Below are 22,944 nucleotides of genomic sequence, written 5' to 3'. Positions count from 1 at the left end.
ATGGAAAGGCATTTAAAAAATGCATTTCAACCGAGTATGCTATCTCGGCATAGTTTTGGAAGTCCGTTCCATTTCGAGACCATGCAAGACATCTCATATATCTCGCAGCGGGGGTCAACGTCCAAGGGACCCCCACCATAAATAAGGCATGGATTGTTTCAACAGCCTCTCCCCGTGACCAGAATTTCTCATTAACCACTTTCAGGAGGGATGCTAAAAATAACATGCAACTACAACCATCTTGGAGATCTGATTTGCATTTTCGTAATTTTTCAAACTCATTACCAGCTCCTTGATGAAACCAGCACCCGGCGGCCGACCCCCAACTCCATCATTTTAGGATCTCTGGGGAATCAAGGAGTGGGAGAGAGAAAAAGACCTAAATTCAATCACCAAGGTTCAACAACCAACAGGCATGGAAGCCTTCAAAGCAATCTGACGACCTCCCAACGAGACCCATCAAAGTGGACATTTGCCATCTTTTAGGAGGAAAAAAAAAGATATAATGTTATCAAAAGCAATTTGCCACTGCTTTGTCAGGATAACAATATGAGATAATTAAGCACATTTGAATTTAGAATTTCATCTGCTTTAATCTGTTTGTGTGTTGGGGGGAAGAACCAGCCATCTCATCTTTATTTTAATTTCCTTTTTCTTTCTTTCATCCTTTGATTGCAACAATGATTTATTTACTTTCTTTGCCCAGTAGAAAATTGGGAACTGTTAAAAACCAAAGTGAATACCCAAACATTTTCCTGAACGCTGCTCTCTTATGCCCACTCTGGTGAAAATAAACTACACTCCGTCCAAAAAGACGTTATTTCTGGGTAAACCGGCTCAGGGCTACATAACGGCCATTGTTCAATTTTAAGCCTGAATCAACGAATTGTTTTTTTTTTTTTCTGGGAATACTTTTAGGCTTCCCTCTTGCAAACGATCCAATGAAAACAGAAACAAGGAAGCAGGAGACAACTCTCTAAATTAGTACGACGAGCATTTGGGGGAAATAATTTAATTTATTTTTCTTTCATTTGTTTACTCCCAAGCATAAAGTTTATACTTGAGGGCGGATCAGGGCATGCAGGGGCTCTAAGCTATATTAAAAAGCCCCACCGCATTATCCCAAAATATACATTGTTTACAACAATTAACTTCACATTTAGGAGCAGCATCGGTAGTTAGAGACCTCTCGTAAATGGAGAGATCAACCTCTAGTTTTCATAATTTCGCACTTACTCTAATCCTCATTTGTAGCTCCTTGCGTGTATTTGAAATAAAAAATTAATAATAGGTACTCTTTTGAAACTCACAAGCTGACAGCTATTGATTCAGACAGAAGTCTTCTGGGGCTCTATATCACACGCAAGCAATTGCAGGATTACAGCGTCGGGTTTCGTTCTTTGCAACATTTAGTTCAGGAACAGTAGACAGAAAGTTTTAATATTTGGGTGTCCATCTAATAAAAGACAGACACTTAAATTCAGTCCGCCTTACTCTTTTATCTCAAGGGGATTTTAAGGCTTCAATCCTCCATTCCCGAATTCCCAGCAAACTTGTGTGACTTACTTGCGAGTAGACATGGCCGTGTTTGCACCCAGAGGCAACATTGCCTGGACGATATGATGCACTCTTAATGGGCTACACGTCCTACTGAAAATATTAGCGGTGCCTCTGATGAATAAACAGCGCCCATAAAATTGGGGTGCCAAAGCTTGCATCTCAATCAATTTACTTGGAAGCACCAAAAAAAGTTGCTTGAGGCTGGAAACCCATACATGGGAAATCCATTAGAATACATGGGAAATACTGCCAATATTGGATGCTCAGATTAGAGTTTAGTCATTACTTCTGTCACAATAAATCTGTTTAATTCAGATCCAGTATTGACATGCAAGGCATTAACGATTCAATTATTTTTCTTGGGGAATACTAAGGAATTATAAGCAGACTTTTTGTTTTATAATCTGAACTCCATGCTGATCAAAGACCTGAAAACTGAACCGTGTATACACAATCCAGAGATCTCATTTTACACATTAATACTTATAATTATTTTTCAGCTGAACAAGGTCTTGGAGCGGAGAGAGGGGATCCGTACATTAAAGCTACTTTGACGGATTTCAGTCCCTCCCTCCTTCTCTGTAAATATCTTTGATCTGGCAAAAAGGTCTTTTGCCAGCTGCCATTTTGATCATTGAAAAAAGAAATTGGAAAGAAACAGGCCTACAGGGATGTGACTTTCTCCCTTTGAAAATATTCAGGTGGTCCTTCTGAAATGAGATGTTACCAAATCTCTAAGATGTCATTTTAAAACCACTCCTTCTTCAGCAATATGGAAATTATACCATTCTGGTATGGATGACACCAAGGTCATGAACAGGAAGTGCATTTGACATTCAAATAGACTACACCCACACAAAGACTTATCGTTAACGTAAGGCCACCCAAACAGGTAGGAGATTCAACGCTATGGAGATTCAGCGCTATTTCAACCTAAAGCAAAGGCTTGCCCATCTCAAACAAACTCCACAGGGCTTACGTGCCTCTGGGAATACAAATCCCATTCAACCAGGCGGTTACTCAAGCAGCACAAGTCTACGTAGGGCTTACTCAGAACAAAATCTCTTGCCAAACACGTTCTTGCTCTCTAGTGAGAGTGCAGAACACAGAAACTTTAAAAGCAAACAGACATTGGAGAACATTATTCAAAGAAGTGTGACATTTAATTAAAGGGTTTTTGATAGAGATGGATGGAAGAAGTTAGGAATATGGACATAGCCCTCTATTTTCTCCTGTAACTGTTTCTGAGTTCTGTGTTGAAATGGGCTAGCATTGAATGCATAATGTGTTTGAGCAGTAGTTTTCCCAAAAAAGGGGAAAAAACAAAACAACAACAACTAAACAACCACAGAAGGGAAATTCAAATATATTTTTTTCTCATCCTGTGGTTTTGGGTTGTGTTTCAGAAGGACAGCATAAACAGATCTCCCAGGAGATTGTTTTCCTATAACGGGCGAAGGTCAAGCAAAGCGTGTTATACTGACTCTCCTGAGGAGCACAACAGAAAACGATCCCGCCTTGCTTCGAAGCCAACCGCCGAGGTTTGCACACCTAACAAAACGCTCCCATCTTAACTCTCACCTGGTTTACTGTGTCAACAAAAGCTGCAAGCACCCAAAAGGCTGGAGGAGAGTTGGAGAAAAGCTGAGACATTTCCCCTTCAAAAAAAATTTAAAATAAAATAAAGCTGTTGTTTCAACCAACTTCCACTCGCCCCACACAAACGATTGTGATCGTCATAAATACGTTTGTGGATGGGGCAGAAGAGTTCTGTTGGCTTTAAGGTGACAAAACTCTCCTGCCTCCCCAACCCCTCAAAAATAACCCCATCCACCATTGTTTCTGATGTGGTCTGTTTTGAGTGGCCAAGTCGACAAGACAAGTAGGGGCAGGTTGGGCTTGGCAAGGAAGGCCGAGAAAGGCCCGGAGCTGAGCTGAGGAGGCAGCAAAGAGCTTCTTGTGGCCTCCCTCCGTTGCGTTACAAAAGGCTCCGGAGAGAAAAGAACAAACAGGTTGACTCAAAATGGTTCCACCAGCCAACACCGGTTTGACTTCAAGCTCCCTCAGAAGGTCCTTTGCCCCACACCGCCGGTGGAATTGCCAAAAGCCCGGGAACATCGCCCAAATCCCATTCTCCTTTGCACTGAGTTATCAGAGGCCATTGTTCGTGAAGGGCTGTGTTCTGGATTAGTGAGCACAGACCGACAGGAACACAGAGAGAATCAAAGCCCTTCTCCTGAAATAACAATACCTTCAATACAGGTCACCTCATTTCAAGACTTCCCATTATCTCTGCCAAACGGCTACCACGGCCAGACGGTAGGTTGTTTGTAGAGGGAGAGCACCAAAAGAATGAACCAAACCCACAGATCACCCACCAGACAAAGGAAAGCTAAGGTTCCACGTCAGGTACAAACCTCGGGGGGTGCTCGTTTTTCTTCTGTTCTCGTGGTCCCTCACCACGAGCCTCCACCGACCCCTCACTGCCGCATTGCAACCGACCGGGAGACCGGCTTCCTTTGTCAAGATCTGAGGCACTCACTTTCCCCCCATTGGCTGCCTCTGAGTGAATACCTGGAGCCTTTGCCGTTGCCTCTACCTGCCCCAACTGGTTTGGCTAGTTGTAAGGTGAACATTTGAATTCATGAGTTTTCCAGGCCTCCCGGTTCCCCCTTCTCCACCACCACCCCCCACCTTCCACCTAAAAGCAGACAAAACCTGATCCTCTACAACGCACACACCTTCCTTCAACCGACCCCGGAGAAAGAAAAGGGGCAGAAGAAAAGAGAGCAGAGGCTCTTAAACACACACCTAACCTAGAAGTCTTTCCGATGGCCAACGGCAAACACAATTAGAGTGCTACTTGGCGCTCACCCTGCACATTCACTGCAAGACCCATGGAACCAATCACTCAACAAGGACTGTGACCACCTCTAAAGGATTTGGGGTAAGTCGCCAGGCCACCTTTCCCCAACCCAAGACTATCAAGTAGCATCAATCAATCAATACATTGGGGGTGGGGGAGAGAGAAAGCAGGTTGTAGCAGGCCTCTTGGAAAAACCGCCTTCGCCTCTGATCTTCCCACATCTTCAGGAGCCGAGGTGGAGCAGGAACCCGGTTTCTCGACCCGAAGTTTTCGCCGGACGGTGCCACGGCGTCGCCTCCTCCGCTGACGGGGCAAGGAAGACGTGGAGAGGACGGAAAACTACCAAAAGGAAACGCAAATCCTTTTTCAAAATAAGGAACCAGAGAGGGGAAAAAAGGCGGGGGCGCGGGCAGGAGACGTGGCATTCTGCGCGGTCATCATGGAAGCGTGTGGCTTGTTTAAGCTGGAATAGACGAGAGACGGAGAGCGTCTAACGGCTCGGCTTACATGTACCCTCCTTGACCCCTCCCTGCGCAGGTGCATTCTTTGCCTCCAACCAATCTCCTTGCCTCGAGCCGTGAACAGGTGTGTCCTGCCATCTCAGGATAGGGCAGGAGGGGAACCGTCTGGCGTGATGTGGCCACAGATCTCCCCCCCGACACGTTTCTCGCCCCCCCTTTGAGCGCTCGCCCACCACCTCTGACGGTTTCCGCTCAAACGTGAGGGACAAAAACGAAAGAATAAAAAGTTACCCTTAAGGGGCAATCCGTTTGTTCCAGAAAAAAAAAAAATCCAGGCCCGTTCCCAGCTCCCATGTTCTTTTGGCCTTTGGATCTGATTTTTTTTCTTCCAACGTAGGCCGATGGGTTGGAAGTAGGGTTTTCCAAGCAGGTGTACAACCTGACCATGAAGACTTTAAAAATAAAGTAGCAACAGTCCGCCTCACTTGGTCTGTGTTGATTTGCACAAAGCAAGGGGAAAGCTGGATGTCTCCAAACAGGAAGCGGCTTGCCGGGGTGTCGGAGAGAGCAGGGCCACGGGATGGAAGGAAATTCTGTGTGAAAGGTTTGCTGGAGGTTGGGTCGCTCCAGTTTTGCGTTCTCTCCACTTTAGGGCTCCTGCAATCTCTGAGGTCCACCAGGGAGCACTCCAGATGCCAAAGCAGAAATCGATCATCAAGGTCCCCTTAACATTTCAGGAACTAACTAGGAACACAAGAAACATCTTTATACCAAGCCGGACTATGTGCCCATTGAGCTCAGTATGCAAAGACCCCAATGTTGGGAAAGTGTGAGGGCAAGAGGAGAAGGGGACAACAGAGGACGAGATGGTTGGACAGTGTCACCGAAATGACCAACTCCAGAAGGCAGTGAAAGACAGGAGGGCCTGGCGTGCTCTGGTCCATGGGGTCACAAAGAGTCGGAAATGGCTAAATGACTAAACAACAACATGCCAGTGGCAGCTTGCCATTGTGTCAGATTGGCGACTTTCCTTGTCCTACATGGAGAGCCTGGTAATGGCGGGGGGGGGGGGGGCTGCACTGGGGACCTTTTGACCTCTCAAACCTGGTCACCTGATTGAGATACAGACCCTTTCCTTAAGACAGAGAAAGCCAGCTTCGATCAGATCAGACTAAAAATCCTTCGAGGGCAGTGGTTCCTGACCTTGGGTTACTCTGGTGTCCTTGGACCACAACTCCCAGAACCCCCGGGTGGCACATCTGGTGGTGAAATCTCCTGGGAATTGCAGTCCAAGAAGGTCTGAGAACTCAAGGTTGGGAACCACCACTGCGCTAAAAGATAAAAGCAAGGGAGCAATTTTCTTGGCCTGTCAGTCATAGTCTCTTGGACCGCTCACCACTGGTGCATATGTGCAGAATCTGTGAGGCAGATTCCTAGCCAAAAAAAAAAAAAAAAAAAAAAGGTGAGGCTCAAGTAATCAGGACATGGTGAATATGAGCAGGATCCACTTACACAATCTTGTACTTTCTTCCTCTCATACACACCTACATCCATCAATCATGTTGTATATAGCCACAAATCACATGCACACCGTGGGGTCCCAACATGATTTAGATCCACACAGTTAGCCACATGGACCCACATATTCGCTCCAGCACATATGTGTGGTCTCACACCCCTCGCCAATGGAGAGCCAGCTCATTTTCCTTGCCCACGGCCTTGTGCCCAAGCTCAGCTATGGCAGATGTGTAGCAATGATGATGGCAACTCTGGTTGCGATCATCAGTGGTCAACTGTGGGACCCCGGTTGAGACGTGGTCCTTGCACCCCAGCCGGATTTTCCTGACTGCCAGTCTCCGCTATGAATTAAAGCTTCCTCCCCTTCTGCTTGTTTGGAACTCAATTAAGACAAGTGCTTTCTCTGCTACAGCAGTTGTTAAAATTAACAGAGCAAAACTAGGAAGATGGTAGGTCAACAGAGAGCCATGGGGGGCCTTAAGGAGAAACCAATTTATTGCAGCAGAAGCTTCTGTGAGCTCAAGTCTGCTTTGGTAATTACCTCTGCCATCAGTAGGTAATGGGCCGAACTGCATCTGTGTGTCTATAGAAAAATCACAAAGTTTTCCTTTGGGGTTTCTAAATCCACCAACCTCATCCCTCATCCATCCATCCATCCATCCATCCATCCATCCATCCATCCATCCATCCATCCATCCATCCATCCATCCATCCATCCATCCATTCATTGGCTAAATGCTAGAGGGAAACACATATAGTTCAAAGAAAGTTACACAAGGGTAGATCTAATAATCTTTTTTTAAGCACCACCGAATGTGCTTTGAATTAGAAACACCAGTTTCTGCTCAGAAATGTGAATCAAATAGAATTAAACCAGAGAGGACTCAATCAATGCTAAGGATGTCCCCCCCCCCCTTTTAATAGAAAACAGAGGCTGGTGTGTGCGTGGGACAGTTAAAGCACTGGAGTTTATATGGTTATTTTGTCTTTCTTGTCAATTTAATGCTGTGTTACACTTCTCAGTTCCCCTCCCCACAAAAAGAGGGGAGGGGGTTGAAATCCAACCCCCCACGCCTGCTCTTTGGTCTTGTTTTTATGGAAACGGTGGTCCCCAGCTTCCTGTGGAAGAGGCTGTTTAATTGAACGGCCAATTATCATGCTAATTGGAAGATGCACCTGGAACGTTCCCCCAAGACACATGGCACTAACTGAATGGCAGGTGTCGCATTTTCCACCCTTTCCCTGCTGAATCTTTTTTTTTCCTTCTGTAGAACAGTTAGTGATATAACATTCGCCATGGAAATGCTGGGCAAAAGTAAAAGATAACGTGGCCGGGTCTCAGGGTTGTTGACCTTAACATCTCGAAGTCTTCGCTTCAAGATCTCTAGAGGAAGAAGCAAAATTTTGCTCTTAGGAAGATAAGAGCTGCTGAACGCTGAGCTTGATGACTACGGTCTATGTGGTTGAAGCTCATGCCCTCCATATGTCAACTCTATTTATAGCTCTATCCCTACCCACCCCAAGACTCCAGACACAAAAAATGGTCCTCATAAGAGCTGGCCCATCCGCAAGCAGGACTGAGGCAGCAGCCTCAAGCAGCAGACACAGCAGGGGTGGCATGGCGGTAAAGTCTCAGAGGATATTGGCATGAACCATCATGCTTGCCCTAACAGCCTTTGCCCTGATCCACCCTCCTGCCACCGGCGTCGAACTAAGATTGATCTGCCCGCACCACCGGCTCCTGTAACTGTAATGACAAAGGGGGTGCTCAGTCCTACGGGAAGCAACCTGGAAATAAATAGATTTTCCATCAGCCATCGCTTTTTATTGCCGTCTGTGCAAGGAACGATTACTCCCTTTTGATCTTCGGTGACGAGCCCGGAGTTTATCATAATACCATTATTATTATTATAATGTTACTCCAGATGCGGAACCTGGATGATGCATCTGCGGAGAGCCGAGGCTTTGTCTTCCAGCGAAGGATGCCGGTAATAAAGCTGTCATTTCTTTGTTCTCAAGAATGAAAAGATGACATCGAAGCGACAGACAGCTCTGCATCAGGGTTTTATCAACCCATGATCTCCCCATTAATCATGGGCAATGTAAGTTGTCATGTCAACTTCTCCTTACACGCGAGAACTGCTAGAGGGAGTTTATTTCTCCCTGCACCGGGCCCGATCCGGCCCCAAGCTGGGCTGCTCAGGTAGGAAAGGTGGGGTGGACTCACAAGACAAGATTCAAGAGGAAAAGGCCATGAAAATCCCACAACTCCCCTAGAATCAGCCCTTTCCCTTGCCTTCCTGTGGACCCTCACAATGTCCTTCAGAGGGAAAGGAAAGCTTGTGGAGCAAAACCTAGGGAACATTCAAGCCGCTCCATCCTGGCTACCAACGTCTGGATGCTGTGGTCCATAGATGCAAAGGCTAGGAGCCTGGGGCTATATTGAGATCAGAAGGGAAATCCTGTGAGCATCTGTTCTGCCTGTATGAGAGGGGTCCCCATGGCATGACCAGTTGTGGGACCTATCTTTCAGTTAGATGAAGAACAGGGGAAGGCCCTGGACATTAAATCATGGGATCTCAGTTGCAAAATCTAGGTCTGCCCTGCCTTTTCTAGTGAAGCAAACAATTAGGGATTCCCCCCCCCCCCCCAATTCATGGACTTACAACCCACAGACATTTGCAGAAATTTCAACAGCTAGATTTCTGGGAGTTTTAATATTTTTCAGTTTTTTAAAAAATCATGTTCATCTGAAAAATAATAGCCACTCTCAGATGTGATGAGGACAGAGGAAGTAGCTGGGCAGCACCGTGTTCCATGGGAGCTGCAAGACATGATGGGCCTAGTAGTCTCCCTGACTAACATGCTTCTTATAGAGCGCTCATCAGGAAATTGCCAGACCTATAAGGCCTTGGAGTTGCCATAGAAGTTAGCCTTTGCTCAGTCCCTTCCTCTATCCTCAACGTGTCAGAGAAAAGCTATTCTTTCTTGCGTGAAGGTGATTACAGGCACCTGAAAGGGCTGGAGTTTTGTGCCTAAAGCCCCCAGAAGTCCAGCTGGGGGGATTCCTGCAGACTTTGCAAGGCTGTTGTCCAAAAATCCCCAAAATCCCATGCCCTATAAACCCTGCGGCGATAAGCTCCTTTGAGAAAGGGCAGGGATGAAATTCAACAAGGAACAGCTATGGGGAATTGGCCTGTTTAATTATGTCTAGATTTTCCCCACCCTGTTGGGAAGCCCAATAAAGATGAAAGGTCATACTGCTAAAAAACGAAGCAATTAAATTATAGCATAAAGCACTGTTAAGTTTATGAGCCTTTAAAACACATTCACCTCCCCAAACCAAAAAATAGAATTTTTTTTTGAAAAGCGGAGCATTAATCCATTAAAAGAGCTCCTTTCTTCACAACCAGCAAAGCACTGAAAGCTTTCCTGGATCAGAGCATTTTTGCATGCTGATCAGAGGATGACAGGGAAACAACCAACTGAGCCTCCATTGGCAAGGAGTTCCACAGTCACTGAGAAGTTCCGTGTCTTGACTCCCTATCAAATACGCCTGTGCAGGTAACTGGGCAGAGAGAAGGCAGACACTTATCAGTCGGCAGCTAGATCTGCCTGTGACGCCAGCACTCTCCACGAGACACTAAAGCCAACGGGCAGGCTTGGGGGGCACCAGCCCGACTGGGTGGCTCATGCAGACCTGCTCCCAAAGACGCTTCCCCTCTCCGATCCGTCACGTAGGTCCTCCTACCAAAAACGGGCAGACACCTGTCTATCAGTAGAGCTGGCCTCTAACAGATATTACCAGGGAGTCGGCTAGACGTTAAAGTAAGTCTGATTGACTCTGCTTACATTACTGGGTAGGGTAGAAATCAGAATAAATTAAGTATTACAGAAGAAAAGACGAGCAGAGGGAACCAGCATACTGGATATAAAATAGAGGATTTTCCACATTGCTGCAACATACCGACACGTTATCTTGACAATCTGCCATTTTTCCTGCCTCTCTCTCTCTCTCTCTCTCTCTGCATGAACTGCTTTGAACTTAATTTGAGTCCCTGGCAATAATGACCCCAGTGAACAGCTTTGATGAAGAGAATAAGTCTTTCGGGGCTCGATGACCTCACAAGATCTGTTTCCCAACAAAGGAGGCCCATTCGGCATTGCTCTGCCTTGCTAACTGCAGTGGATCTGAGGCATTGCCCCCAAAAAGCAGGGGGTGGGTGAGACTTGCCCATGAACGTTGCTGGGATCTACACCCACAAAGGGCAATTCATGGCTGCTCTTATCGGGCACTGGCCAACAGAGGAGCTGGTTCTAGATGAGCAAAGAGTCGTGCTTGCTCAGTTCCTCATTCTGGTTGATTTGGTCTTGACCCAAAGCAACAGCTGGAAAAGGAACTTTCAAGCCCTCAAGGATTCCTGACTCTCCCCAGGAGAGACAAGGAGCTTTTTCTTCTCTGGTCAAGGTTGTCACCACTTGTGAGAGACATCTATGCATGAAACGAGCAGCCGTTGCTTTGGAGAAGCAAAGGACACACCTGCACTTCAAGCAAAGCAGGATTAGATGACTGTTCAGAAAGATGAGAGTAACCCATTCAGTGCCTTTAATTCTTAGAAGTCCACAGACACACAGGACACGAGATAGTTCAGTATGTAAAGCTGAAAGACCTCATCAAGACTAAGCATTCTCCTCTTCTGCTCTGTTCCTCTCCCTACCTCCATGAGAGCAGGGCCAACAGAGGCTCACTGAAGCTCTAAAATGAGCCTCCACCTAGCCTAGCAAAGGCCCGCCTCTTCCAATGGATCCCTCTCTATTTGTTTGCAAATAAAGAAGATGCAAATGCAGAGGAAGAGCAGGCAAAGCAGATTAACTGCTGCTGCAGGCACTGCACGAACTGGAGATGGATTGATTTTGCCATGCAAATTGGTTGTGTCATTTCACCAGCCCATCCTCGTCGATGCATTGAGAAGCCAGCTTGCTCTGGTTGAGCCTGTGTGTCTCGGGGTTATTTGCACCAATAGTTCCCAACCTTGCCCTTAACTTTCCAAAATATAGAATCATTCATATTGATTTACAATATTTTTGCCCCGCCTTTCTCCTAAAACGAACACAAGAAGGGGTATCCGCCCCGTTAGGAGGGATGGAAAAACACCCAAATTTGGAGGAATTAAAAAAAAAATCTTTAGAAGGAGAAAACTTGAGGCAGATGGGAAGCAGAAGTAAAAAGCAATAAATAAAATTAAATGTAAAAATTAAAACCAGCATGGAGTGAGCCATGGAATTTTGGGTGGCTGAGTCTGAGGCAGAGAAGGCGAAAATGTGAAATAAGGAGTGGGCTAGAAGAGGGCAGGAGCTGTGAGAAGAACCTTCCACACTGAGATGTTTTAGGGCATGGGCCACTTAATCCACCAGTGATTCCCAAATCCAGAGAGTCTGGGGGGAAAGAGATGAGAAGTAGTCAGTAGTTCTTTCTGGACAGGTATGGTTATTTACACAACAACAAATGCCAGGAAGCTGGCCATCAAGGTGAGGCAAATCACACTAGAGTTACCGAGGTCACTGACAGTTTAAAAAAAGGGACATGAAGGTGTGTCACGTCTCCTGCTGCATTTTATGGGAGCAAAGTTCAATCCGCGGCCCCACCTGCCCTTCCAGGATCCTCAACAGCAGTAGGCAGGATCCACGTCGCTGTATGTTAAACAAGATGGGAAGAACATGGAAGGGAAGACCACAAGCAGGGATCTTTGCCATGGGGGAAAGCATATATTCTAGGAGACGTAATTCCACACCCAGATTTCTTATTGAGCAACTCTACGGATGCTTGGAAAAATCTCATTATTCTTTTGTATACATTTTGAATGTGGCTAGTCCTCGTGGCTGTGTTGGTGACGTCACCGGTGCTTGCCAATACGTGCCTACCTTAGCCTCATGGATATCTCTGTTGGAGTTTTTTGAAGTTTGGTGTGTGTGGTTTGTTTGTTTGGTTTTTTGTAACCTTGCATGCTGCCGTTAATAGGTTTGGCTGGGAGGGGCCTTCTTAGCTTGGAGTGACTGTCAATCACTAACAGCTACTTTCTCCCTCATGTTCTGTCTCCTCACCCATTTCCACATTTACCAGCAAACCCGGGCCAGAAGGCAAGACCAGAGATGGGGGTTCAGCTTTCCCCGGGCTGGAGTGGATTCTTTGCAACACCTCTTGGGGAGTCGGTGTTCTCCCTGAAGAACTGGAGCAGGTTTATTTTGTTCCGGCTGGCTTCCTCCGCAAGAGAGAGAGGGAGAGAACGGGTGCAGAAGCCTTTAAGACACTCCTTATTGGCACAAGTATTTGGCCGGCTCTATCAAATTCTCCCCACCCCACATTTATACGTTGGTGCCGCTCCTGCGGCGCTGCCCTTTATGAGAGTCCGGGCAAAGACGCCGAAGAGGCGTGGGAGGGACGTGAACTCCAGCAGCTTCTTCCTCGGTGATCCAACAGGTTGGCAGTGCCTGCCATTCTTTCTCCCCTCCCCTCTCTCCCCCCCCCGACAACCCCAAATTAAAGGGTGAGGTTGCCAAGAAGCAGCTGAAGCTTCCATATTGGGTTGCCACCCAATCCGGCAAGGGTCGGGCGCGAGATTTTCGCGCCCTTTGTTCCCGGCTCGGATCGTTTTTTAAAGTGGAAGCAGGTGTTCTTTTCCATTCCTAATCTCCCGGACACTCCTACTGACGCAGCGGGCCATGTTGGCGTTCCAGATGGGCGAAGGGAGACAGGTTCTCCTCCTCACCAACACACACACACACACACACACACACACACACACACACACACACACACACACACACACCCACTGGGGGGTGGTTAAGCAGCCATGTAAGGAGGCCAAGCTCTGATCAGCACCATAAGGAAGCAGCGAAAAATAATCTGCTCATAAAGGCACTTAGAGGAGGGTGGTTGTTGTGGTTTTAATACTTCGTTTCAGCCCCTCCCCTCTATCGTTCTTGCTTTACTTCCTTTCAGCCAGGTGGAAACGAAGCCAAGGCGGTGGATCTGAGATCATTTTCAGACTTCTTTGGGGGGGGGCAGTTTCCCTAATTCTTCATGCCAGGTGTGAAGTGTAGATGGCAAGGGTACCACTGAGCATGAATAGAACACACTGTCTTTCCGCCAACGAATCATCAAGGCCTATTCTGAAAATTCAGGAATAAGATCCGATGGCAAGTGTAAGGGCTGGAGTGGGAGCCCTGTCTCCTAGTATTTGTCACCTGTAGGGATCAGCTCACCCTGCCAGAAACAGTAGGGCCAGCCAAAAGAATGTAAGGTCTCTAATCTTCTTTTCCTTCTCTTTTCTAATACTTTAGCACAGAGCCATTCAGAGGAACTGGTTGGCCAGGAAGTCCCAGAGAGACAAAAAGGAAGGACCTGAGTATTCAGTTACAGGGTCGATCTGTGGAACTCATGCCCACAAGATGCTGGTTTAAAGGATTTGAAAGGGGGACCAATCTAGACTCCTTCCTCTTTATTTAAATATTTACCTGTCTGTGTGGGTCTGTGTGTCCATGTCTCTGTGTGTGTAGCTCTAAATGTAATATATATTTCCTATAAATTTATTTTTAATGTATGTATTACTTTAATTTATTTACTGCCCCATTAGTGCTGAAGCACTATTCTGAGCCGTTTACAAACGATTAAAACCAAGATTCCATAAACAGTAAGCATGAAAACAGAACGCAAAGAGCAAACAGAATCACCGAGTTCGGAAAGGGGAAAAAAAAATCAAGAACCTCGTTTATATATATATATATATATATATATATATATATATATATATATATATATATATATATATATATATATATAAATGAACAGATGGGCTTTCCTCTCCTGGTGGTCTCCAGCAGAGACTGTTTTTGCTTCCATGGCCACAATCCGTCCTTTTTTCGCCCCTGGAGATTCCCCAGTTCCATATTCTGAATGCCACCGGCTCGAAACAGAAGTGGGACATCTGGATCTGATTCCTCCTTCCCGATTCCTCGCTGTGCCTTCCCTTCCAGCTCTGCAATTCAAAAGTTATTTCGGGCAGAGTTTGGGTCCCTTCTGTGCTGCTTTTCCCCCTGGCCCGACCAGCTACGAGATCTACGCCAGGCCCCTGATGATCCCTTTGGGGATTCTGGCCACGCTTCGCCACGCCCTCAGCTCCACCGACGGCCACCCGGGATTGGTAGATGTTCAACAGAGTCCTTGTTTTGCTCTCCACAATTACATGGGCAAACATGAGAGACAGCCGGTGGGCATCTAAGTGGCATCTTTTTGGTGGGGGGGGCAGGTATAGGAAAAACAATACGACTGAATGACTTGTTTGATTATCCAACTCTCTGCATTTACAGTACAAATAGATGTGTTTCTCCAGATGAACTCGAGCTCTCCAAACGGGGGGGGGGGGGGGGAACAAAGCAAAAAACCCAGGCACCCTCGGAGAAGACAAAGAGAGGGGGAAAAGCCCCGTTTCTTTCACTAGATCTTTTATGTTTTTTGGCTTCCTCCCTCCCTGTATTCACCATTTCAACATTTAAAAGAGGCAAATGTACGCCTGTTTGATGTCAAGCAAACAAGAGGATCTGGGTACCGAGGATGGTTTCATTTCCACTGTGAAATCTGTTTATTCTGTTGCTTCAGATCCATCCTTTTGTTCAAACGCAGCAATACAAGAAGAAAAAAAGCAAACAATAAAACCCCACAACAACACAGAAGCACACGCAGTCAAAACAAGCCAATCGCAAATAGCGGAACAGATATAAATATAATCAAACTGTAAATCAACATTTCCCCCTTGCTGAGCGTTGCAAGGTCCAACCGAAACAGGGCGTCCTCGCAGCTGGAGATGCCACTGGGTTGAATTAAAGAATTAAACGATTGATTGCTTTCAGTGGTCTAAGTGGATGTGGTTGAGTTAAAGGAATTATTTGTTCAGGGTTTGAATCTACACAATTGGCATATGAAGGAAAAAATGTAGGGTTGTGAAGTAGGGACACGCACAGTGCTTTTTTCCTCAAAGCAATCTGCAAGTTAGGAGAGGGTGAGAGACGGAGAGGCTAGCCAATCCAATCATCTGGATTTCATGGGTATATGGGGATCTGGGACATTTAGAGTTGTCAAGCTCTACAGTTTCTGGGCAAATCTGTGAAAAGTCCCTCTCACTTTTCACAATGTAGCTTCCCTGATGTAAAAAAAAAAAAAAAAGATCATCGCTGTAACGCTAATGCTAACATGTTCTGGAGAAGCTAAATTAGCGATAGAACACCCACTGGATGCTCCGTTCCAGAGAAGTGACATCAGTATTAGACAATCTGCTCTTCCTTCTTTTGCTGCAACGAATTCACACAGCAAACTTTTTGGAAATGTACCTATGCATTTGTAAATAGACTTGACCTACGCTACACATTTCTAAAACAGACTTTGGCATATATGCTTTGAGCCAAGAGCTGCACTGGAAAATTCAGAGACAGGAGAAATCCAGAAGCTAACTCCATTCCAACCAGCACATTGATTTAAGAGGTGTGGTCTGGGCAGGTTTGCGTGCGAATTCATACAGACCTAATTTTATCAGTCCACTCCGTCCAGGAAAATGAGAAGAAACAGAAACAATTATGCTGCGGATTAGCATTGCAAACAAGTTTGGCAAACTGGCTTCCCCCAGGAGTGAAAAACAGACATACCAGCTCGAGGTGGATGATGCAAATCAGGAAGGCAACATCTGGCACAGCTCTTTTCATCACATTTGGATAGCAAATAAATATTCCCCATCCCACCTAGAAGGAATGCCCCTTGCAACTCACTGCTGTGTGCTTTTTGCATGTGCTATGCTACATCCATTACACTTAGACTGACAACGGCCCAAATATATTTAGAGGGAGGGGGCAATTTGAAAGCTTCCTTCGTGCATTTGATACAAACGTGCTTTTCTTCTCCCCTTTTTCCTCCTGTCCCTGGAAAATAATCCTGAACCTGGATTTCCATTCTGAACCTGGAAAGAATGGGCTATGGAAGGCACCTATTGGTAAGCACCCATGAGGTCTCCAACACATATACTCTGATCCAACAGACTATCTTTAGCTATTTGTTTTTCTCTCCATATGTTTCAGAAGTGACAGACAAAGTGACAGACAAAGTAATGAATAAAGAATAACGTTTGGAGTAGGCCTGTGTGTTCGTTAGCCTAACCTTACAGGACGCATGAGCCATATTCCAGCTCTCAGCCCACTCCGCAACATTGGCTCTCAATCCTGTTTTTTGGCTTCTAGTAGCCCACCATAAGCAACAGGATTCTAGACCTGCTGGATTTCTTGCAGTCATCCAGCTTTTGATCTTCTGAGACCTTCTTGGTGATTATCCATCCCCTCCAAGTGACCCTGGAGAAGTGGGAGGATCTCTGAAGGATCTGCTCCATACTTTCACAGGCTAGGGACCGGCTTGCTTTAACCAACTCTCAGCAAGCCAATGCCAAGCAAGAGAAGATTATGAAGGCATGGTGCAAGTGACTCATAGAGGTAGGTCTCTGAAAGGACGACGCCCACCTGGGTTGACTTTTGGAGGAGGCTGAGATGACTCAGGACATGAGTCGTACGCCTCGCCCAGGCCTACAAAAGGAACCAACGCGACAGGAAGCATCCTCCAGAGTAGCCATTTGTCGGTTGCCGGGAAACTCAAAAAAACCCAGGCATGTCTGAACAAGGCACACACCTGGGGCAAGAAGGCCCTTCTTGAATGCAAAATACATTGTTTAATCAATGGGAGGGTGGAGAAAGGAGGCAAAGAGGAAGAAGGAAGGAGGAAGAATACAACATGTGTGTGTGTGTGGGGGGGGTCATTTTGTCTCTCTACAACATCTGGTTGAACTCCCTCAGTTCTGGTTAATGCAATGTCAGATAGACAATGGACATCCTACAAGGGTGAAATTCAGGTGGTGACGGTCCTGGAAGCCACGTCCAATGAGGAAAAGGTGACGAGGTTTTGTAGCTTGGGCTGGAGGAAAGGTAATGAAAAACCGATACGATAACCATCTCCAAATATTTGAAGAGCAGGAACCAGATGACCAAGAAAATTGGTTCCTGGTTCCTCCAGCTGACCAGACCAACGAGTCTATCTGGGAAGAAATTTCAAGGCTGGGAGAACTTTCCTGGCAGCACAAGTTACTCATCAGTGGACAATCTCGCTTTTGAAAGGGGGTGGACCCTCCATTTAGACAAGTTGTAAAAGTCTACATGGAGGAGAGGGAAGAGAGGGGACTATTTTCATGAGAAGAGCCGTGGATGTGGCAAAAGAGATGTGAAATTGGAGATGTATAAGATGCTCACAAATTTGTATTCTCGAATTCTCGAAAACTCACGAATTTCTTCTGATTAATGCTGTCTCAACTCAAGTTGATAACTCAACAAGGAACTTGAAAGCCCATATTTGGGGGTGGGGACTCATAAAGCTCAACTCTGAAAAAAAAATGGAACGGCTCTAATGCCGAGGCATAAAGGTTTAACCACCAATTTCCAGCTGCGCTTTTTTAATCCAACTGCACATGTTATGTCCAACTGGATGCCGCACCCATGCATATCTAGGATCACCAATAGCTGGAAATGGATGGAAACTGATTTCATATATTGCCAGTGCAGTATACCCTTCTTTTATATCTAAAGGTATATCTAGTTTTTTTATTTATACCCATGGATTTTAATTGTCATCTTGGAACTGCAGTGCTGGAGGGGATCCTATAGAAGATCATCAGATTCAACCCCCGTCAAGGAGGCCCAGTGGGGAATCAAACTCCCAACCTCAGGCTCTGCAGCCAGAGGCTTAAATCACTGAGCGATTTAGCAGTCTTTATGTATTCTACATTGTTTCCAAAGGAAACAAAGTGTTTCCAAAGGAAAAGCCCTTTGCATAGGCTCAGAGGCACCTGAGCACTTATGTGTTGGAAAATAAAATGGTGGCAACCGAAAACATAACTACATTTTGTTTTTTTACCTATACAGTAACACACTCTCCCCCCCCCCCCCCCCAGCGTGTTGCTCACTTTCACAACTAAATTCATTTTCAAGGGCTGGATTCATCTCTATTGCAGCTTTTGGAGCAGGAGGGAGGGGGTTGTTTGGACCCCGGACGCCAGCCTGTGCAGGCTGCTGGTATCAGAAGAAAGACCCGTTTGACAGACACGGCTTGTTTCGGGAGCTCTCCGGAAAATGATCTCAGCGTAGGCGCCTTGGGGGCATCGCTGTTCTCATCTCGGGCTCAGAGGTGGGTGAGGAAGGGTTGTTGAGAGTCCAATTAAAAGCCCTCCTTGGAGGAATCGGCTCGGCCGCAGGTGATCTGGTTCCAAAACAACAATCTGAACGAGAAATCAGAAAATACCAGAAACATAACCCCCGGGGGCATGTTAGCAAGAAGGAACCGGGAAGTGGAGAGGACAGCAGGGAGAATGAGAGAAAGCAAGCATGCTCACTGTCCAGCTGAGTCACTGAAATATATGGGTTAACAGCTGGGTTTTGGGGTCAGCTGCCCTCACATTTGCTATTGTTTTAACTTTGCCTCCTGCACCCACTGGGCATCTCTGTTTCCCACATGGAGACAGCTACCAGCAATGTCTGGGAGCGCCTCCTGCACTACTATATTTCCCATTTTCTGTGGGTCATCTGCCAGAGCTTAAGAATTTTGCTTTTTTGAAGTCTGATTCCCAGAATCTAAGGAATTGAGGGATTCATTGAATCATAGAAGTGCTATAGCTATAGGTGACCACGTCATTTTCCCCCGCCCAGCCCTCTATTTGCTCCCTGGTAGCACGGTAAAATTCTGTCCAGATCTTGACGATAATCTCATGCTACTTGGCAGCTGAATCATGAGCTGAATGTTATGTTTATCCAAGGGTAAAGTAAAGAAAGATGACAGGGAAAAAATTGATTCATTTGAAATGTAGTGCTGGAGGAGAGCTTGGTGGCCAGAAAGGGCGGCCAGAAAGATAAACAAGTGGGTTCCTAGATCAAATCAAGCCTGAATTCTCCTCTGGAGGCAAAAATGTTGAAGCTGAGGCTGTCCTCCTTGGGCTGCATCATGAGAAAGCAGAGTTCTTTTAAAAAAAAAACCAATAATGTTGGGAAAGGTTTGAGGCAGCAGGAAATGAGGAAGATTGAATGTGAGATGGATTAGCTCCCTAAAGGAAACCACCAGCTGAGTTTGCAAGAGGTGAGCAGGACTGCTGACCAGAGGGCATTTTGAAGATTGCACATTCATGGGGTTTCCTTCAGTTGGAGGTGACTTGACGACACATCATTACAGCAAGGGCAAAATGGCTCTCTTAGTTATTGAAAATTGCTCTTAGTTACCTTTGCAAGGGAGATTTGGGGATTAAAATCTAAAAAGGTAGCTTTTTTGAAAGTCCACTTTTCTTCCTTCACACATTGGGCCCTTTATAACTGGTCAGGCCTTACATACCGTCAGGGACCTTTTAGCTAAGAAAGATGCTTCGGGACTTACTCTCCTCTTACTCCACCTTAATTCTACTGCTTTGATTTTTAATCTTTCAAAATGCAAGCCATTTCCGGTGAACATTGTGCTTATATTTTTTTTTGAGATTCGGGGGGGGGGGGAACCTCTTTGAAATGCTGAATAAGTGGTCTGAGATCACGCCCATAACTAATGGCGCTAGAACCCAGCATAACACAAACATCTGCATTTATATCTGGAATTCATGTCACATCCAAGACAGAGACAGAGAGATGCTTCTCTCCCTTATCAGCAAAACGGTGTTTTTTTCTTAATTAAAATGCTGTGCTGGATGAAATTGCTAGTAAGAGCCCTTCTCCTTGATTTCCAGATTGCTTCCCCTTCTCAGAGCTTCAAACCAGTTACTTGTGGAGGTAAAGTGGCTGTGATGAAGACACATGTCAAAAGATGCATGGCGAGTACATTGTGCAGTTTTAATTTATTTGTGCAGCCACCAACAGTTTCTAGTTCCTTTTTAAAAGTTACTATTATTATTTAAAAGAGACTTTTCGACCAGACAGCTTTCCAGTATTACACCTTTGTCTGATGACTCTGATGGAGATTATTATGGTTATCATTAGCTCAGTGGTTTGGGCATCTGGCTGCAGAGTGAGAGGTTGGGAGTTTGATTCTCTGCTGTGTCTCCTTGAAAGGGGCTGGACTGGATGATCTATAGGATCCCTTTCAGCCCCGCAGTTCTAAGATTATAGATTATTTTAGAACAGTGCTTCCCAACCTGGGGGACAGGACCTCCAAGAGGGTAGCAAAGTGTTTTCTGGGGGTGTGTGTGTGTTTCACCTTATAGGTTTTGTAGCCCTTTTTAAATCATTTTGTCCTTGACCTTTCAAAGCGGGATATTAATGTTAGCATATATGTTTAGGCATGAGAAACAGGTCCTTTGGGGAGAAAGAAGCCTGTATTTTCTGAGAAAGGATGACTTGACTCCCTTAAAAATGCCTTTTTACACAAACAGGACCAGGGGATGTCGCAGGTTACTTAGCTATTTATTATAAAAGGGGGTTGTGACTCAAAAAAGGTTATTTTAGAGTAACCTCCCCCCCCCCCCAAAGCTACTGAACAACACAAGGACAACAAAGACATTTTTGATAGCAGAGGTAGTAATGGGTACTCTATTGGGTAATTTTTTAAAGAATCTACAGGAAGCTTCAGAAACAGATTACTTCTAAAAATTATATTTTCCAAGCCGTGTCCATTTCTAGTCCTCTGATGGAGGTAGCACCAGAGATCCTTATGCTATACCTTTTCCTGCCCCGCACCTTCTTCCACCGGTTTCATCAGCCTTCCACTTAGTTATAATTTGTTTTTCGGCTCAGTTGTCCTCAAAGGAGGCTCCTCTCTCAGGAATGAAATGTTTTCAGCTCATGCCTACGGGGCCTCGGGCTTCTGCGCTTTGCTGTCGTCGTCCCCCCCCCCGAGCATTTTATGAACAGAGTTTGGAAAACACAGACTTTCTGTCCCTTGCCAGTTTCCCTTTCCGCCTAGTTAGTTCAGGGAGTGAGTTGAAAATGGCAGCAAGGAGCTTGTGAGTGCATGCATTTGTTTGCGTTCATTCATTTATCTGTTTGTTTATTATATTTTTATACCTCACCATCGCCTTGCTACTACTCTGGGTGGTTTCCAGCCATAAAATAAGCATACAAAGAAAAGACAAATCCTACCCAAAAAATATAAAATCAAGATATATCTATATAACAAAACAACAGATCCAAAAATCAAGATGGCAGCAACGGACAACATAAAGGGATACCAGCTATAATAATCAAAATAAGTCTACATGGCCTAGAGTTCAAAGGGAAGATATATCTTGTTCAAACAATGGCAGCTCCTTAAAATGAGACCATCCCCATCGCCACATATCAATTAATATACATAGCCTGATGGGTGATACTCTCTGTGATATAGTGGGAGCCACTGATGGGAGAGTTTGACTTTTTAATCCAGGGTTTTCCAAAGCCTATTAAAAAAACATCACTTTTTTCCATACGTGTTTGTGGCTGGCCAGTGTTTCTTTTGTAAGTTTGATGGCTAGTGGTTACTAGCTATGGAAAGTTTATCTCAAGTGTTGGTGTAAAAAGCCATGCTTTCTATATCTGTGTGTGTGTTGGCCAAGTTTTGCCATACCTAATGGGGTTTGTTGTTTAATTTAGGCGGACCCGATCTTGTTTTTCACTGCCACAATCATGAAAGGATATCGTGCAAAAGGTAGAAAAGAGCAGCCTTAATGACCAAAGAGTTTGCTGGTGTGGGCGTAGCAGATAGTGTGGTGGACGAGGACACCAGAGACCTCTGTTCAAATCACCCACAAACTCACTAGATGTGGCAATGGTCAAGCCACTTCTTCAATATTGTGCATACCTTGCACAGTCTACTAGGGTTGCCCTAAATTGGAAGCACCTTGATGGTACGTAACGAAACAACGATCAAGCGGCTGCTAGAACGTTGCTGAAAGGAAAGACTACAACTTTTAAAGAGAACAATCTTTTGGATTTTTTAAAGCATGGAAATACACTCTCTACTAAGATGTGATGTGGGTATAAGATGGGCAGCCTGCAAGACCAGCATCAGATGACATCCTTAGCACTGAAACTACGATGCATGAGTAGGCAAACAGAGAACCAGGCTTAGGAGCTTGAGAGGATCTCTCTCTCTCTCCTAGTTCCACTTTCTTTGAATCAGAAAAGGTTAATTCCTTACCAACACATGAGAGAATATTCCTCTACCCACCCATTTCTGGTACATGATTAACCTTCCCCTATTATCTCTCCACCACAGAGCTTGGCAAATCTAGTTAATTATTTTTTTATATCAGATTCACTCAGATGCTGTTTGTTAATTGCTCGAAAGAGGGGGGGAAAAAGAAGAAACGAAAGTCAAGAATCCCACACACTGTCATGCTATTTCAAGAATTCCACCACAGCATGAAGCCGAAGTGCTTTTTTGACACTGAATTCAGGTAAATAAAGCTATGTTCCTCTGATATCCCTTTCACATACAACACTGTCCTTTTTCTG

At 45.4% G+C, this 22,944-nt stretch overlaps 1 protein-coding gene and 1 long non-coding RNA gene across 7 annotated transcripts in view; one reads left to right on the top strand and one right to left on the bottom strand.

The window, feature by feature from the left end:
* The window catches only part of TTLL10 (tubulin tyrosine ligase like 10), a 121,104-nt gene that overhangs the window by 60,545 nt on the left and 37,615 nt on the right, over window positions 1–22,944 (bottom strand). Inside the window, exon 1 of one of the 6 annotated variants that reach the window (XM_072977608.2) lies at window positions 3,978–4,311. The exons of the other annotated variants lie outside the window; for them this stretch is intronic. The gene's annotated coding sequence lies outside the window, so the exon portion shown is untranslated. Of the gene's footprint in view, window positions 1–3,977; window positions 4,312–22,944 lie in introns of those variants that run through there. 6 annotated transcript variants of the gene reach the window in all.
* On the top strand, window positions 4,370–5,371 carry LOC144584051 (uncharacterized). The gene is made up of 2 exons (XR_013538061.1): window positions 4,370–4,507; window positions 4,654–5,371. It is a non-coding gene; the product is annotated as an uncharacterized LOC144584051 (long non-coding RNA).

This window comes from Pogona vitticeps, chromosome 7 (genome assembly GCF_051106095.1).
Source record: "Pogona vitticeps strain Pit_001003342236 chromosome 7, PviZW2.1, whole genome shotgun sequence".
NCBI lineage: Eukaryota > Metazoa > Chordata > Lepidosauria > Squamata > Agamidae > Pogona > Pogona vitticeps.
Note: the sequence above shows the minus strand (reverse complement) of the source record. Positions and strands in the feature narration are given on the sequence as shown.